The sequence below is a fragment of the Lutra lutra genome, chromosome 5 (assembly GCF_902655055.1).
Source record: "Lutra lutra chromosome 5, mLutLut1.2, whole genome shotgun sequence".
NCBI classification, from domain to species: Eukaryota; Metazoa; Chordata; class Mammalia; order Carnivora; family Mustelidae; genus Lutra; species Lutra lutra.
This window is the reverse complement of record NC_062282.1, coordinates 49,177,011-49,196,249: the sequence shown is the minus strand read 5'-3', so window position 1 is coordinate 49,196,249 and position 19,239 is coordinate 49,177,011. Positions and strand designations below refer to the sequence as shown.

Here is a 19,239-nt window from a genome sequence, read left to right as displayed (position 1 = left end):
GCAGGCACACAGGGGTGTGTGTGTGTGTGTGTGTGTGTGTGATGAAGGGAGGGATGGAATGGAGGACTTTGGCAGCTGACTTACTAGCTCCAGCACAGCGCATGGCAGGAAGTGAAGATTAGAGGAAAACAGCAGAAAGCAGAGAGAGAGGCGGGGTGGAGTGTTGTGGGATTTCGTGCCTCGAACACGGGCTGCTCCATGTGTTTTGGGTCAGATAAGTCTGAGCTTCTGCCCATAAGAGCATGGTGAGCAGTCTCCTGGCTTCATCAGGCCGATTCTGCCATCTTCCTAACCTCATTCATCTCGGGTGGCTGCCTGGCTCAGAAATATTTCCACATTGATTTGCTATCGAGCACAGTTGTATCTTGATTCATGTTATTGAGCAGGTGAGTGGACATAATGCATGGTTGCTCAGCGGCCATTCCCAATCTGCCTGGCCACCCGAGCACTCTCCTTCCTTGGCTGGGGGATGCTGAGGCCTCTGGTATTTTCCCACTAACTAGTTCTGCCCCGCAGACCTCCCAGATCAGACTGCATGGCTCAGAGAACTGCCTGCCTCCTCTTGGCAGCCTCTGGAGTCCTCTGGAAGCAGATGAGTAATCAGACGCATCATTGCCAAGAAAGGGATGGATAGGGACCTTCCGGTATCCAGAAGGATGGGAATGGCTGCTAAGCTCGGATAGGAGGCAAGAACAGAAATTATTCCAAATTTGGGCTTTTGGATACTTGCAAAGGAGGGTGAGTAGTGTTGGTAGTGTGATAAAAGCATGCCTTAAGCAGCATGTACAGGAATTGGCTTCATCCACATCTTTCCTCTGCCTCCAGAATATGGTAGCCTCCGGGAAGCTGGAAAGTTGGGCATCTCAATCATTTTTGCTGCTTTCCTCCTAACAGTGAAACCACCCCAAGAATGGCTTCCTTTTGTCCCATTTGCCTGGAATAGAATTGGCTGGCTATGTCCCCAGAAGGTGTCGACTCTGCCTGCCTGGGATTTCTCCTTGTGTTGTCTTCCTCTGGTCCTGCAGGAAATGCCTTCCGAGGGTCTCTTCTTGTCGATTTCTCGGGAGCCTGCTTTCGTTTAGCCCTTTAGCTCCAGGCTGAATGTCCCTCTTGCCACCCGCGGTTAATCTGTCCTATTTGGCCTTAAGAGGACCCCTTGACCCTTCAGCTTCCTTTCGGCGGTCCAAGTGATGGGGGGATGTCATGGGCAAATGGGATCCCGGGGCTCATTCTTCCCTCCCGTTTTAGAACCTGTGCAAGAGGCCATAGGAAGTTTGAGGAGGAAGATGTCTTAGAAAACACTGGGCGCAACGGTCTTATGCTGTTGGCCATTTGTATGATAGTCGTAGAAACTTTGAATCAGAGAGAGATAGGCAGGCACTTGTCTAAGGTTGCACAGCAAATAATTGAGAGAGGTGAGACTAGGATCATTTGTGTTCTTGGCTTGGGTCTGGAAAAAATACCGGTTTAGTTCCTAGCTGTGTAACCTGGGTCAGCTTGCTATGAGGTATGTCAGCTCAGCGTCCTCATCTATAAAACGAGGGTAGTGAGCTACCGCCATAGGATGGTTGTGAATGAGGCAGTGTGCTCAAGACAGAGTGTGGTGAGTGAGCAGCAGGGTGCTGAGTTTTACGGTCCCACACTTAAACAGCTTCCGGAGCAGAGCCCTCCTGTAGTTCTACTGTCTGCTGCCCCATGCAGCCCTTTGGTTTCCCAGTGAGCAGCGGGGGACTGGATACGGTTCCTGGCCTCCTTGAGCTGGCAGAAGGCAGGAGACTTGACAAAAATGGAAGCAGCCAAGCCAAGCAGTATGACCTCACCAGGTATCCCTGGGGGACAGCTTCCTGCTATTTTTGTCTAAATTGGGCTTTTTGTTTTTGAACATGTGTTAGCAAGCGGAACTCTAACTGCACACGACTTCCTAGTGTGTTTATTTCCCCAAGCCTGTTCATTCATGGTGCTTGTGAGTCCGGATTCAAAACAGCTCAGGGGTGGGGAGGGGTCGGGGAGCGAGGCTTTTCTGATTTTTTCCAAAGTGCTGTGTTAAAGTTTTTGTAATCCCATGATACTTGAGGGGAAGCTAGGCCCTGTGCCAGGTGACTTCTCAAGCTCTGGTTCTGAATTTCCTCAACAGATTCATTCATTGTTATTCGTCCATTATGCATTTATAGCATTGCTGGCCTAGCGTCCCTACTGGCTACCTGGCTGTAAGCAGAACAGTTCTGCCCTTGTGGAGCTTATATTCTAGTGGCAGGAACAGCACAGTAAACAAAAGAACAAAGGGAACTGTGGTATGCCCCAAGACCACAGTGGGGGGCGGGGGGACAGGTCAGGAGGGAGGGCCTTTTCAGCACGGTGGTCAGGGAAGGCCTTGGTGGTGAATTAGTATTGGAGTCAAGATCTGAAAGAGGTGAGGAAGTGAGCATGTGGAAGACTAAGAGAAGACAAGTCCAAGGAGAGGCAATAGACAAGTTCAAAGCCCCTGATGGGTTATGAAGCTTCCCTTTCTCCGCATCTTACCAGCCCCCAACCCCCCCCCCCCATGCATTTCCCCATATATTGTATTCTCGGGCCTCTTAAGGCAACGGCTGTGGGCAAGAGCTTCTGGGACTTGTGAGGGAAGGGAGAGGACATTTCTAATTTATTTTTCATCATCCCGGGGTGTCTGGCCTTCTCCCATCAAGTCAGAGCCGGCGTGCTAATGTGTGGCCCAAAATAGCAGTGAGCAGGCCTTTAATGGAATTCGCACTTGAAGAGATTGCCAAGAATGGTGAGGATGGAGGAGCAGGGGGGTGGGCCAGGAGAGCAGGCACATAGCAAATGGGCCCTCAGCTCAGGAAGCAGACACCCCACGTTGTCTTAATTCGATAACATGACGACCGGCAGCCTTTTCCTTCTGTGAAGCAACTCAGGATAAGTGGATGCGTCCGCATGGGAGACACACACGCTTTACTGAGTGTGGACGAAAAGGAGTGGCGTTGTAGGGCTACTCTTAATATGGCTTTCATGTCTGACAGTCCTAGGTTCAGATTCTAGCTCTGCAGCTTATTAGCTTTGTGTGATCTTTAAGTCTCAGTTTCCCGATCTGGGATATAAAGATAGTCCATGCCATGAGCCATGCGAGGATGACATGAGATGGTGTGTGGAAAGCCGGCACGCTGCCTGGCTTCAGTCCTACTCAGTAAATGGCAGCTACTATTATTCCTTGCTCAGGATTTTTTAACTGCGAAAGTAATACATGCTTGTCGTAAAACATGTAGCAATACCAAAATATGGTAAGTAGAAGAGTGAAAGTCTCCCACGCTCAAGAAGAATCCATTGTTAGCAGTTTGGTGGGGATACCCTGGACCTTGTCTGCGTGTGTGAGAACATGCACACAGATATTCGTAAACACAGTCGCATACTAGCAGCCATTTTTGTCCGGGGGGGAGGAGCAGAAATGAGATTATACTATGTATCTTGTTCCGTACTTGTTTTTTTAGACTCAACTGTACATCTGAAGGTAGTATTCTACTCTAATAAAAGTGTGTATTATGTTGCTTCACTCAACAGGCATACACATAATTTGCAAAGGTTGGTGCAGAGCTGTTATTAGGAGAGCCTTACTTGTGGTTGAGGCAGTGTGGTTTGTGGATGAGGACTGAACTCAGAGACAGATGAGGATGATCAACACGCCAGCTGGCTCTCCTGGATCTCAACATTCTTCATCTGTAAAATGGGGATTTTGTCCCCGTTGGGCTCTAAGAGCTTTTTCTTACACTACCTATTTAAAGGACATGGTGTTAGTAGAATAATGGAACAGAACTCCTGACCTCAGGGAGTTTGCTTTTCATTTAGTTTAGAGACATTCAGTTTAGAGACATCCTTGAAACTAGGGCACTGGGATAAAGGCGAATGCCGCAAAACCATGGACCTTGAAGTTGAGAATGAACTCCTAGCTCAGGATTCACCACTTAGGCAACATAAACACAAGAAAGGAAATGACAGGGAAGAAATTATAGGCTGCTATTTCCACAAGCCACAAATCTTGTTTCTGCATATAATTTCCCCCATGCCCTGAGGACTGCCTCATCAGCCCAGAAGCTGTACTGAACAAAAATTTGTTTGCTGAAGTTAAATGGAATCTTCCTTAGCTGTAAGCATCTAGGGAGATGAACACCTCCAGGAAATGTAGGCTCTGGCTCATTCCTTTCTCCTTTATGTACTTTTTCCCAAGGAGGGCCCACTGAACTGTTGAATCAGCTTGCAGGATGCTATTTGGACTGCATTACTCAAGGGCAGGATCACTAGGTTACAGGGTCACCTTCAAAAACACATGAGCAGCTCAACTAGTGGGCACTCTGCCCAGAGGACCTTTGGCCATGCACTTTTCTCTGCTGGTCTCTTGAGCACATTCTGGAACTCTTAATTTCCTTGGTATACTGTCCTTCCTTGAGTCCAAACGATGATAAGATTCAGATTTTGGCTTGGGAAAGAGAGAAGATATCTTTTGGTCTCATTCCACTCATTGTGCTCCAGCCCAGCTAGCGAAAGGGAGATCCTGTTTGCACGAGTCTAGCTAATAAGAATGAACATTTGTTTTCTTTTGTGTGTATGTCTACCTCCAGACTTCATGGAGAACAGTAACTGTCGAGGCAGAACTTGGGCCTTTAGAGGCTCAGTGATTGTAGCGTCCACCATTACTTCTGAAGTTCATCTCTCCTCATCTCTCTAATTTCTTATTAGTCCCTCAGAGATGTCACTGTGAAGCAGACTGCTTTTGTTGTCCTGGAAGTCAAGAGACAACTTGGAAAATCAACATTCATTCACTGCTAAGGGAGTGAGCTAGAGCCCTCATTTTCTCCTTTCCCCCTCAATTCTATTTGAATTCTATAATACTGGAAGATTGGAGAAGGAGAGAAGAGCAGGCAGAAAAGGAGTTTTCAGCAAGACACAGGCTGGATTAGTTACCACCTCTTAGTGTTCCACTTCTCTTCCAAGGAAGCCTGGTGGAAATACGTAGCTGATCCAGAGTAAAATCCTGACTACATGCAGGCCATGGCACTCTCTGCTGCATCCACCTTCCCAGCTTCCTCTTGAGGTGGGAGTAGGCTTTAACATCTTATCTAGGATAAAGGACTGCTCTGTTTGACCCTCTCTTGTCAGGAGCTTCATTTGTTGTTGGCAAAATTCAATTTCCTGGATCAAAGAGAAGCTTAAGAAAGGCTTAGGTGCTATCCCAATGCTCTTGGTAAACCATGCTTCACGGAGTCTCATTGAAATGAGTCAACAGACATATGGATTACATTTCACTTAAAATACACAGGGCTTAAGAAATTAGAGGATATCATTCCTTAACCGAGTATTTGGCAGATCTAAAGCATTCAAAATGTTTTTCCAAACTCGGCACGCAGCGGGGCTCCCCATTCCCTGCAGTGGAGATCGTGTAACCCAGAGAATCCGGGGCCGAGGAAATGGTTGAGTGGATGGGTGGGGACACCAGAATTTGATGAGAGCTGCCTCTGAGTGTCTGGAATTTACTTCAAACGTTTTCTCAAGCATGGGGAACTGAGTTAACCCTTCTGTGTTGACTCTGAGGCAGGGAATGTGTAAGTGGATACAAATTCCAAGCACTGTGCTGGGCACCTTGCTTCAGAGACACCTCGTGGTCCTGTTTAAGATGTAGTTTCCAACTGTAGCTTTGTAGGCTGAGATTGATATCATCTGCACTTCCCGTGTTGTCCAGAACCCCTGGAGTTGAAGACCATATGGACTGCCAGCCAATCTAAGGTGATCTTTTTGCAAGCCGAATTCTCTCATAAGCAGGTCTTTATTATTTCCAAATCACATGCTATGCTGTCTCAGGGGCCATTGCATAAATTCAGTTTCGGTAATTAAGAGAGCTGCTCTGAAGAGATGCAGCCATACGTTTGCCACACAGACATTCTAGACCTGGGAAGGTCTAGAATTGAAATAACCTAGATGTGTTGATTCTGAAGGCCAGGAGCATGTAAGCCTCCATAATCCATAGAGTAGAACAGGTTCCGGCTTGCGTGCCAGAGAGACCCAGATTTAGTTCCAGGCACTGACACTTCCTGGGTAGGTGTCCTTTGGCAATCACCTGCCTTCTGAATATTTCTTCATCTGTATTCATAATAATACTCACTCCTTAGTGAGCATGTACTGAGAGCCAGTCACTGCAGAGGCACGTCAGTACTGTTCTAGATAATCCTCATGGCAACCCTTCGAAGAGGTGTTATTGTTATTCACATTTTATAAATAAGGACACTCAAATGGAAGGAGTTTAAGTAATTTACCCAACGTCAGCCAGAGCCAGGAGTCAAACTCAGATCTACCGGTCTCTTACTATCTTCTACCACATGCACAGAAGTTAGATATTAATACCTTCATTGCAGAGTGGGCTAAGTTGGAAAAGGCCGCCCTCCCCAAGATATTCACATTCTAATCACTGGGACAGGAGAATATGTTACCTTATATGACAAAAAGCAGTCTTTGTGAGTGTGATTAAGTTAAAGCTCTTGAGAAGAGATTATCCTGAATTATCTACGTGGGTCTTTGGTGAAATCACAATTATATTTGTAAGAGGGAGCAGAGGGATACTTGATCGACCATTGAGGCAGAGACTGGACTGATGTGGCTACAAGCCATGGAATGCAGGCAGCCACTGGGAGCCTGCTGAGGCAAGGAATGACACCTCCCGGAGGGCATGCAGTCTTGCTGACATGGTGATTTGAGTAGGACTGTTGTCATTTTTCTGGCTGCCAGAACCGGGACTTCCTGTTGTTTAAAGCCACTAAGTTTTTGTTAATAGACAGCAGCCACAGGAAACAAATACACCTCATGAGGTTTAGTGGTAGCGTCTTAGGATGTGCTCGGTATAATGCCCAGCACATAACAAGCAGGTTTCAATACACGTTAACTTTTATTAATGCAAAAGCAAAAACAAATATTTTCTGAAATGTCTGGGTAATGCATAGCATTGCATGTGCCCCTGTGGCTACCTCTTCAAATATGAGGCGACAAGAGAAAAACATATTGAGAAATAGCATGTGTGGTTATCACTCATCAGCATTTCCTAAGTTCCGGTCGTGTTCTCAGATGCTCCATCTGCCTTCAGGTCGCTTCGGGCTGAGGATGATGGTCACATAATAATAACAATGTCAACAATTATGGTAATCGTAGCTATTACCATGTAGAAGTTGCCTATGTAGTAGGAACTATTCTGAGGTCCAAAGATGGTTCATCTAAGTGAATCCCACAACAACGCTGAGGCAGAGGTACTTGTATCGGCCTTATGTGGTGGATGAGGACCTTCAGTTATGGAGCAGTGTGACTTGCTCAGGGGCCCCTGCGTGGGAAGGGGAGAGCCAGGATGTGAAGCTAGATCTGTTTGACTCCGAAGTCCAGGCTCTTAGCTGGGGCTGTGAACAGACAGATGCCTTCAGATGCCTTATTCTTGCTTAGTAGGCTCTGTCTTGTTAGAACTGGCATTACTTCCCCATCCTACCCTCCCGCTTCCCTTTCTTCCTAACTGTCCTAGGCCCTGATTAGTATCTGGACTTCAGTGTGGGATAGTAGTGTCGTCCGGGTGGTATGGACTCAGAGCTTGGCTCCTTGCACCCACTGGCAATGTAAGCTTTGGCAAGTCGCTTCACCTCTGTGAATCTTCCTCATCCACTTGGTGGGGCTAGTAATAGTGGCCACCTCACTGGATGTTGTGTGAATTCGATAACGTAATGCTGCTAAAGGATGTACACAGTGCCTGGTGCACCATGAAAGTGCAATAAATAGTCGCTATTATTTGTATGTTGCAGGGTCGGAAAAACAGTTAAGAATGAAGTAAGAGGGAATTCCCCTTAGTTGGTTTCCAAATGTAATTTGGAAGGGTTGACCTTAAAACCCATGGCCTGAGAGAGGAAAGTCACTCCTGCTCTCCAGCTACGGCCAGTTTGACCTCACTGTATCTCATGAACACAGCTTTGCAAGGTTCTCCAGCCAGCCAAACTGTACATCTTTTCTGTGCCTGCGGACTCAGTGCCCATCTACTCCCTTGGCAAGACCCTGAACTGTGCGATAAGGAGGCCAGGATGTGTTCACTGGTTCCGGCTCTCTCTCCTTCCAGGGACCCACAGCCAGGGCTGCCTGTGTAGCCAGGAAGGATGTCCATGGCTTTCTTTTGTCTCAGGCTTATTTCTCCTGGTGGCCCTGTAGCAGGAGCATGGGGTGAAATGAATGGGAGGAAGCTGTCAGCTGGCCTTAGATGGACCATGGTCAGAGCAAAGGGAAGCAGTGCCCTTGGAGGAAGTCAGGATTGATTTCTGAGTTTGAGGATCCCTTTGCCATTAGGTTGTTTACCTTAAGATAACAACGATCACGGGCTTTCCGGTGTGGGAGCATTTACCCCGAACTTACCATTTTACGTAGGTTACTTTTTTTTTTAACCCTTTGTAAGTTTCCATGTAAATTTACTCAAATGGGGTTATACTGTATCCTCAGTTTTATGTGTGTATTTTCTTTCACTTAGAAATAGAGCACAGACAGGCGTCAAATCATTTAAAAAATTTTACACAAGAAATTTTTGGAGTGTGTGAAAAGTTTGATAATAAAATACTAGGAAAAAAATTACACACGTAATAGAGTTTCAGAATAAATGAGATTATGCTCTATATGCTCTGCCATAGTTGGCTTTTTTATTATTTATCTTCAATATCTTTCCATATTAGCATATTTATAGGTCTGTCTCATTCTTTTTAATGGTGCCATAGGATGCCACTAAATGGATGGATCAAAATTTATTAATTTCCCTATTAATGCACAGTTAGGTTTCTAATTTCTTGCTATTACAAATAATGCTGCAGTAATCAGCTGACACATTGTCTTTGAGAACACTTGCAAGCATCTCTGTAGGATGGATACCTACAGATAGAGTTGCAAGGTCATATAGCATATATGTTGAAAATGATTTAAATTTGCGTCAGTTGTACCTCTCACTCCACAGCGTCTACCACAGAAAGGCTGTACCATTTTGCAGTCAGAAAGCAGAATGTGAGAGCTCATGATAGACACATATCCATGTAAATTTACAGATGATTTTTTATGCAACAATTCTCAATAGCTGTTTTATATTTCATTGTATGTGTATGCCATAATTAACTTTGAAAATTTATTATAATGAAAAATCATCAAATGCACACAGAGGTAGAATAAAATAGTGAATCCCCATATACCCACCATCCAGATTCAGTAATAATAAAGATGTCACCATTAATGTAATTACCCCATATTGATGGGCATTCAAGCTGTTTCTTTTCCTCCTCCTCCTCCTCCTCTTCTCCTTCTTCTTCTTCTTCTCCATTTTTAACAAACAGTGTTGAAGTGAGCACCCTTGTATTCTTTGGAAGGTACTTCTAGAGGATCACCTTCTAGGTTTCAGTCCCTGGATCAGGGGACTTTACATGGAACACATGGATAAAGGCACATTTACTTTGGCTTTTCTCCAAGTTACATCCTCTAGCCTTGTGGAGAGAACTTGTTGTCATACACTTTTGTCAATGGGTTGATTTTTGAGCTTGGGGACACTCTTTAAACCTAGCTCTCCTGCCATTTTTAAAAACAGCTTTATTGATCTATAATTCATATGCCAGATAGATTATCCACTCAAAGTATACAATTGAGTGTTTTATAGAGTTGTGTGACTCCACATGTTCTAGTTTTTGAACATTGTATCACTCCAGAAAAGAAGCCATTAGCCGTTTTATGGGTTCAATGTGTCCCCTGAACTTGTATGTTGAAGCCCTAACCCCAGGACCTCAGAATGACCTTATTTGAAAATAGAATCATTGTGGATTTAATCAGTTAAGATGAAATCATGCTGGAGAAAGGCGGGCCCCTAATCCAACATGACTGGTGTCCTTATAAAAGGGGGAGATTTGGCCACAGACATGTGCACAGGAAGAAGGCTGTGTGAAGATTGAGGTCATGCTGCCACAAGCCAAGGACTCTCAGAAGCTGGGAGAGAGGCCTGGAGCAAATCCTTCCCTGGTGCTTTCAGAGGAAGCATGGCTCGCCAGCCCCTTGATCTTAGACTTCTAGCCTCCAGAACTGTGAGATAATCAATCTGTTTTTTAAACCATTCAGTTTGTGGTCGTGTGGGCAACCCTGACAAACTAATATGAGCAGGCACTCCTCATTCTCCCACACACCCATCAGCAACAGGCAACCACTGACCTACTAATGTCGAGATTTGCCGATTTTGGATATTTCATATAAAAGAGATTATATAATGTGTGTGTGTGTGTGTATGTGTGTGTGTGTGTGTGTGTGTGTGTGTGTGTGTGTGTGTGTGTGACTGGGCTTCTTCACTTATGGTAATGTTTGTGAGTTGTGTCCATGTTGAATAGCATGTATAAGTACTTCATTCTCTGTTGTTACATATTGTCCCAGTGTATGGATATACCACATTTTGTTCATTCATTCATAGTTGATGGATCTGCTGCCTACTAAGCCAGAGCTAACTTGGGTCCATTCCCCAAGGCTGATTTCAGCAAATGCTGATTGAGCACATAGGTGTAAACTCCTATGCTATGTGCTGTAGGGAGTATATGCAAACGCACCATCCTTGCCCTCTGGCAGTTTGCTCTCTGTGAGAGGGAAAACATGCAAGCAGCATAACTCAAGGCAAATTACAACTTTAATAACAGAGTTGAAAATACAGGGCTGAGGAGGCAGGTGGGAATAGAGACTTTCTGGCTGGGGATAGAGAAAGCTTCCCTAAGGACAGTCACTTGGAGCTCTGTCTTGCAGGAGCAAGGTGGGGAGGCTGTTTTTTGTCTTTTATATTGAAGTATAATTGATGTACAATAGCCTATTAGTTTCAGGAGTACCTGGCTTGATATTTTTATACATTATGAAATGATCCCCAGGATAAATTTAGTTACTATCTCTCACCATGCAAAGTTATAGTATCGTTGACTGTATTCCCTATGCTGTGCATGACAACCCCATGACTTATTTTATAACCGAAAGTTTATACCTCTTCATCCCCTTCGCCTATTTCAAGCTCCCCCTCCTCCAATAACCAAGTTTGTTTCCTGTTATCTATGAGTCTATTTCTGTTTTTCATTTATTTTTGGCTTTTAGGTTCCACATGAAAGTGAAATCACACGTTATTTGTCTTTATCTGTTTGACTTATTTCACTTAGCATTTTACCTTCTAGGTTTGTCCAAAGGAGGGGAAGCTTTGGATGAGGGAGGGAGGAGAGGTGAATGGAAGAATGAGAAAGGAATTCAAACTGAGAAATTAATATATAAATATTTGGTCTGGATCAAGGGGAGGCAAAGCTGTACTGCTAATAATCTCTTAGGAATTCAGTATTCCAACTAGCCAAATCATTTTAATTCAGAAGGGTATTATGTAGGGAATAGGGAAGGGCTTTATTTTTCCTTCCACATCTTGCTACCCAAGGATTTCAGTGCCTTGAAGCTCAATTTTTTGGTCTCTCTTATTGTTGACTTTGAGTTGGGCTCTCTTCCCTCAGATAAAACTATGTGATCAGGGAGGTAGGTGGGGTACTTCCAGGAAAGATCCTTGAGGTACACTCTAAAGTTAGGCTGTATTTTTTTACACATGGGATGAGAAGAAGCTTTTCCCCCAGGCCTCCCCAATGAAGGAAATTCAGGTTGAGTCAAGTAGATAGAGGTATACCTAGTGGATGAGCCATGGACTGAGGGGTGAGCCTAACACAGAAGTGGCTTCTTCCCAACTTAGGGATGGGGGAAAGCCTCTTAAGAAGTGGGGCATGGGGGCGCCTGGGTGGCTCAGTGGGTTAAGCCACTGCCTTCGGCTCAGGTCATGATCCCAGGTCCTGGGTTCAAGCCCCGCATCTGGCTTTCTGCTTGGCAGGGAGCCTGCTTCCTCCTCTCTCTCTACCTGCCTCTCTGCCTACTTGTGATTTCTCTCTGTCAAATAAATAAATAAAATCTTTAAAAAAAAAAAAAAAAAAAAAAAAAGAAGTGGGGCATGGTGGGCGGGATGCAGATGGATGTGAGGATGTACTTTTGGACTTGGGAGAAGTGTGGAAGTTCCACTTTCAAGACTTCTATTTTCTCCCTAGCTGCTAGGATGGATGCATCTAGGCTCTTCATCTAGACTCTCTAGAAGTTGGAGGATATTTCCACTCCCCAATCTTTGTGCTTGGGCAATGGAGCATGAGTATCCCAAGAAAAATCTAAGGGAAGAGGGTGTCAATACTGGAGCCTCTGGATGGGTTCTGTCCTGAGAATGAAATTGCATTTACACTTCACCCGGGAAATACTTTGATTTTAAGAAAAGGAGCTTACTCTTTCTCTGTGTGGAACTTACACAGAACTTTAGCTGACACCTTGAATACTAAATAAATGGGCCCTTGGGTACCATGGTACAAGTTGTAGGTCTTGCTCAGACTCAGCTATGGGGACACTTTGGATCAGAGAATCCCTGGTCTTTTTTTTTTTCCTCTTAAAGTAAGCTCCATGCCCAACATGGAGCTTACTTTAACTCATGACCCTGAGATCAAGAATCGTAAGCTCTACCAACTGAGCCAACCAGGCACCCCAAGTCATTGGCTTTTCTGATGAGAGTTTCTATTGTACTGGGCTTGAGCTCTAGACTACTCACTGGGAACTCTTTTTCTTTTCTTTTTTTTTTCTTTAAAGATTTTATTTATTTACTTGACAGACAGATCACAAGTAGGCAGAGAGGCAGGCAGAGAGAGAGAGGAGGAAGCAGGCTCCCTGCTGAGCGGAGAGCCCAATGCGGGGCTCGATCCCAGGACCCTGGGATCATGACCTGAGCCAAAGGCAGAGGCTTTAACCCACTAAGCCACCCAGGCGCCCCCTCACTGGGAACTCTTAATTTCTTGTCTTTCCTTCCTTCTCTCCCTTCATTTAACAAATATTGTGAGCACCAGCCATGTGGCAGGTGTTAGGCTAGGTCTTGGGTGTTCCCAGGAGAGCACTGGTAAGCAAAACACAGTCTCTGCTGTCACAGGGCTTAGAGCTTAGTGGAGGAAATAGGGAATCAAATTATTACGGAACAAGGTAGGGCTGTCATGGAGGAAGTGGAGGGCACTGTGGGACCTGAGGAAGGGGAACAAACATACTCTGAACTGGGGAGAAGGGATGGCTTCTGGGAGGAAGTGAAGTAAGGAAGAAGTAGGGTTGGGGGGAGGAGGGTGTGATAGAGTTGGCATATTCAAGCTGCACAAGTGGCAGAAACAAAGGCCTAACAGCAAGATTACCATGTGGAGACTTAAAGAAGTTCTTTGTGGTTAGAGCAGAGAGGGAGGGGACTGGAGGAAGTGGTGAGGGAAGAAGTTGGCTAGGTAGATAAGGGTGAATTCTTGGAGGGCCTCAAAGGCTTCTTAAATGGCTTAGCTGTTTATCTTGAGGGCAATGGGGAACTAAAGAGTATTTTGAAACTTAGGTAGTAATAGTATCCAAAATGCATTCGAAAAGGACTACTTCTACTGAAGTGTAGGAGGGATTCCAAGGGGCAAGACTAGGGAAGTTCTAAGACCCATTCAAAAGTTTTATTATCATCTGAGTGAGAAGTTATGGTGGTCGAATTTAGGGAAGAGTTAGCTGATATGGAGAGAAGAGGATGCATTACAGAGGTGTTTACAGGGGGGAGTCACGGAGACTGGGAGATGCGTTGATTCTGGGCTGAGGGAGGAGATGGATTCCAGGGCCAACCTGAGTGTTCTGCCTGAGTAGGTAGCAGGGCAAGGCTGCCAGGCCCTGGGTTTGTCCTTAGCTTGTGCTGGGACCTCAGACAAGCCACTTCTTTTTTTCAGGTTTTTAGTTTTCTCATTAGATGAAAACAATAATCCCCAGTCACCAACTTTGTGGGATCATGGTGGGGATCCACAAATAAAATCTAAGTGTAAAGTAGTGTCCTGTTCTCTTTCCATGACCGTAAAAGGCCGGGCAGAAGCAATGTCTGTCCTTACCCTGGTTATCTTTGTAATATGGGGTTTTACATAGTTTTCCCTCCTTATCTGTAATTCTAAGCACTTAATCACCCAGGAACTGGTGAGACCTCTGCCTGTTTAGCAGCTGAGGCCTCACTGGGGGCCTTTCTGGGGGTTCTCAAACCCGCTTTTGTTGAAAACAATGATATCATTGAGTGGGTGGGGCTGGGCCAGGCTTTCCTCAGCCGGTTTAAGGAGAAATAGGGTCTTTATGACTTCTGTACTTATGGCTCTTTTCCAGTCCTTTCCATAGCTCCCATGTGCCCCACTGCCCCCTTTCCTTCTTTCTCCCTGAGGTTACAGATTTGTGGAAAACTGGCAGCCTCCACATTTTCTCCTCTTGCATCAGTCTCCCCGGAGAGAGGTCCAGATGGGCCAAAGGGGCTATAATGGCTGCATTATATCAGGCATGGTTCTTTTTCCAAGCCCCCTCCTCCCATGAAAGGAAAGGCAAGTCATGGGAAGGGATTCCTTTGGAAGGGAGACTGGAATGCTAGGGAAAGAGGTGATCTAAGTGTTGGGAGAGATAGCAGGCTTCTTGTATTCTAGGAGCTCTTTATCTCTTGAGTTCTTGGTGCTAAATTTGGGGCTTGGGTAAGGGTGCAAAGACTGAACTAGCCTTTCAGTTATGTGGTGGGGGGAACACGGCTGGGGGATGGAAAGCAGAAATGTTGACTAAGGACCCTTAGTTCCTATTCCTTTACTCCACTCTTCCTCTCTGTCCTCAACACACACTCACTCGCGCACATGGACGGACACACACACACACACACACACACACACACACACACACACACACAGAGTTGCATAAGCACCCTTCCTCCATAGATGTGTAGGCAGCTTTTTAGCGGTACTTGGAAGCTGGTTGCCTAATGGCTTTGCAGCAATTCCAGGAAGGAAGGAAGATAGGCTGTTTAACAGTGACTCGGCCTCCAGCGACCAGATGGTCATACCCACCTTCTGTGTGGTCTGTTCGTGTTTGCCAAGTGCTTTCATAGCTGACCTTGTAGGAAAGGAAAAATCATTTTCCCTCTACCTTTCTAAGTTCTTGGCTGGGAACCCTGTAACAAAAGACAGATTAACGAGAAAAACAAACAGAAGTTTATTAACGTGTATGTAAGAGATACCCAGGGAAAAATGAGCAGTAACTCCAAGAATTAGAATTCAGGCTTATGTAGCATCTTTCCCAAAGAACAATAAATCTGTGGAGAAATGACAGGACAGAGGAAAGCAGTTAGGCTTCCAAAGATGGTAAAATGTGGAGAGGTAGATATATGGGGAACTAATGGGAGGCAGAAGAAGCTAGTCAGTAAAAAAGCTGAAGTTGTCTCTGGTGATTAACTTTTGTCCTTCCTGGTAGACAGGGGAGGAGGGACGCCTTTGAAGTTTTGTCCTACTTTTAGGCAAATAGGGGGAGGACAGAGACGTTTTGTGTTTTTGTTTGGTTGGATTGATTTTGGGTTTTTTGTTTGTTTTTGTTTTTGTTTTGTATCTGCTTCTTCTCAGTTGCCTTCAGTGCAAACTAATCCTTGTACTAAAGTGACATATTTGTTGAGTGGCCTATTCTGCCCCACTTCTGCCTCCTCTGATCTTCGTGATGGGAGATGCAGGTGCTGGGTGGAGGACGGAAAACCTGTGCTTGCTTCACTCACATCCCCTAGTCTCCTGGCTGGGTGCTCAGCACACCACTAGCCTCAGTCAATATTTGTGGAATGAGTAAATGGGTTTACAGATGCAGAGGCTGAGGCTCAGAAGAGATTCTGCCACTTGGCGGATGACCCGGAGCAAATACAGGATGAATTCAAGCGCGGAGGAATTGGGTCTTGCTGGGGCTGTGTGCCCCGCAGTTTGCATGGTACAATGCTGTTCAATAAACGGTTAATAATGAGCCTGCACAAACGTCCTTCCTTCCTCTCTGCCTCCTGGGAGTGTCTGAACGGCCAACTCTAGGATTACCTGCCACTGACCTTTAGCTGGCTTTTGTTTATTGAGACTGATGGGTTCAGAAGCGAAATACAACTATGTGATGTTGGGTGAGCTGCTTTTGCTCTTTCTCAAATTCTATAAAAGTGGATTGAGGGGAAGTATTGGACAGAGAAGGTAGCAAATAAAGATGCTTTTGTTGCAGTCAACTCTGCCATTTGTATCCTGATCCCGCCCCCACCCCAGATACTTTATGGAAAACATATAGAATGTGTTGGGAAAAGAAGCTGAAGTACTAGGGCTCAAAAAGGACAGGGTCTAGGAAATCATAGGCAGCCTTTTCAGATTCCACCATTGGGGTGACTCTGCTCCCGCCATTTTCACCAGATGTCACCCACCATGGAATTCGGTGAAGTAAGACCTGATTATCCTGGCTTGTCACTATTGACCCCAGGTGCCTGTGGTCATAGTATGCAGTGAGAGGAGAACACTTGTCTCAAGGCAAATCGGGGCAACCTTTTGCCAAGAAGGTGGCAGGGATGCTGGAGGCTGGGATCATAGCTGTCTGCTACGATCGAGGAGGGCTTTCCAACATCTGACCTTCTTGACTGTGCCAGACCTGTGGTTTAGGAGGCTAGGAAACATGGGATGAGGTTTTTCAAAGTTACTGGGATATTCAGTCAGGGTCTGAAAGGGACCAAACACCATTTAGGGCAGGTTGGTTTGTAGTCTTCACCCATGTGCTTTTTGTTTGTTTGTTTGTTTTTTGTAGGAGGGTCCCCCATTCCCCTTTTTCCTAGCATATTCTCAGAGGCCCAGTGATCTTAGAGTTTCCTTTTCTTCACTTACCTTTTGTCTTAATCACAAAGTATATCTCTACAGTATGCCTGTTGCCTCTTTCTTTGGCCCCTCCCTTCAGGTTGATCTGTTAAATGGGCACTATGGTTATTTATCAAAATTTGGTATTTAGGGATGCACGGGTGGCTCAGTGGGTTAAGTGTCTGCCTTCAGCTCAGGTCATGATCGCAGGGTGCTGGGATTGAATCCTGCATTGGGCTCTCTGCTCAGCAGGGAGGCAGCTTCTCCCTCTGCCTGCTACTCCCTCTACTTGTGCTCATGCTCGCTCGCTCACTCTCGCAAATAAATAAATAAAATCTTTTTTTAAAAATGGGTTGTTAGAGAGGCAGCTATCTGATAATGTTTTCATTTTTTAGATTTTTCTAAGAAATAGAGGTAGTGCCCCATTTCCTTTAATGGTGGTGGTGGTGGTGGTGGTGGTGGTGGTTCCTCTTCTTCTTCCTCTTTTCCTTCACATTCTCCTCCTCCTCCTTTTTCTTTCGTTAACAGTCCAATAAATACTCGTCATGGGCTTTTCAGCACACGGTAGAACAAATCTGTAAACTCTTGGGTGAGCCATTTTTAGGTCCCTTACCTCAGGTTCCTGACAGTTAAGCTCCCCGACCCCAAGAAATCAGCCCTGTTTGCACAGAGAGGTTACTCATTTTTGTGGAGTTAGCCAGGAGAGAGGCATGAAGAGGATTAAATAAAGACCCTGCTGGTCAATGGAGTAAACAGTGCTCATCTAAACATCCTCTGGTATATAAAAGCAAAACACAGGACCAGGAGCTGGTCGGAAGGATGCCAGGTCTTGTGCGGACTGGGAGAAGATGTAATGAGAAGCAGTTGGTGGAAAGGAGTGTTGACTTAATGCATTGTTTGGAAACTTCCTTAATAAAAGGTTAAAGAAAACATGCCATGTAGCTTCGGCCTCTTGCCAGGGTTATGGGTGGCGCCATCTTGCCTCAAAGTGTTGCTTCTGGGGCTGGTCTTCTGGCAGGAATGATGATACTTATACTTGTTCAAGGAAGTCCTTGGGATAGGAGGAGATCCCCACTCTTGAGATTAGGACCAATGTTTAAAGTTCCTCTTTCCTTGGCCTTTCTGTTCCCTCCAAAAAGAACGCTTCTGCCTGTGGGCCCCTGGGCTTGTCAATCCTTATTTGGAGTTAGGGTCCATGCCTTTGGCTTGTTGGTTTGTTTCCATTCCTCTGGAGTCAGAGGTGGAATGGGTACTGGTTTGGAAATCTTGGTTCTGAAACAGCTGTCTCTTCTCCCCTTTACTTTCTCCTTCGAAAACAAAAGAAAACAATACTTACTGAATTTGTTTTTTGTTCCAAATATGGGCAAACATTGGCCATTACATTAGAATAGCACTCTGCTTTTCAAAAATCCTTCTAGTGCCTCCCTGTCCTGGGCTATTTCTGCTTGATTGAAAGGGGGACTAACGCCGAGTATCTTGTGATTGGCATAACGTCCCCTAGCTAGTTAAAAAATTTTAACACCCAGGGGTGCTTTGGTGGCTCAGTTGGTTGAGCATTTGACTCTTGATCTCAGCTCAGGTCTTGATCTCAGGGTTGTGAGTTCAAGCCCTGTGTTGGCGTGGAGCCTACTTAAAAAAAAAAAAAAATTAAGCCCCATAAAGAAAGAGACTAGTATTTTTTACCCTCAGATACGCATTTTCTGGATTTACCAATTATCAAGGTCTTGCCACATGTACACCTAGCTATTCCTGGAGAAAATTATAACAATGATTTGTAGAACACAAATACTTTATGCTTTACAAAGAGTTCTTTCATAGTTGTTGATTTTACTTGACAAAATTTCATAGGCTTTTGACAGCAACCCTGTTAAGTAGACTCTAAAATTCTTCCTATTTTATAGATGAGAGCAGAGGCACAGAGAGGTTAACTGACTTGCCCAAGCTCCCCCGAATTTGAAGTGTCAGAGCTAGTGCTCGAATGTCATTTTCTCATTTGATCCTTTCAGCGATGCTGTGAGATAGTAATTATTACTCTGTTCTTTTTGGTTGGATTTTGGTCAGCTAAGCCATGGAGGTAGTTTAGATGGCTCAAGTTCCTTTGGTCAATGACAGTTAAAATGCTAATTAACACTTGTCAAAGTTTGATTTATCTCATTCATGGGGGAGCCAGAAAGATGTTAAAACTGGTTTAAAAGTTGGATAAGGGAAACATATACGTAGGCATGTATTTTTTTTTAATAGTGAAAAAAATGAATGTTGAGATAAGATCGCTAAGTTAGATCTAAAATTGGTTAATATCACTTTACGGGAAATGTAACCACCACCTTTGGAGTCATCTTTTCTTTTTTTTTTTTTTTTTTAATTTTTTTATTTTTTTCAGCATAACAGTATTCATTATTTTTGCACCACACCCAGTGCTCCATGCAATCCGTGCCCTCTACAATACCCACCACCTGGTGCCCCCAACCTCCCACCCCCCACCCCTTCA

The 19,239-nt window shown here is 45.0% G+C and overlaps 1 protein-coding gene across 2 annotated transcripts in view; it reads left to right on the top strand.

Moving 5' to 3' along the window:
* The window catches only part of ADAM19 (ADAM metallopeptidase domain 19), a 79,837-nt gene that overhangs the window by 7,755 nt on the left and 52,843 nt on the right, over nt 1-19,239 (top strand). The window lies entirely within an intron of this gene.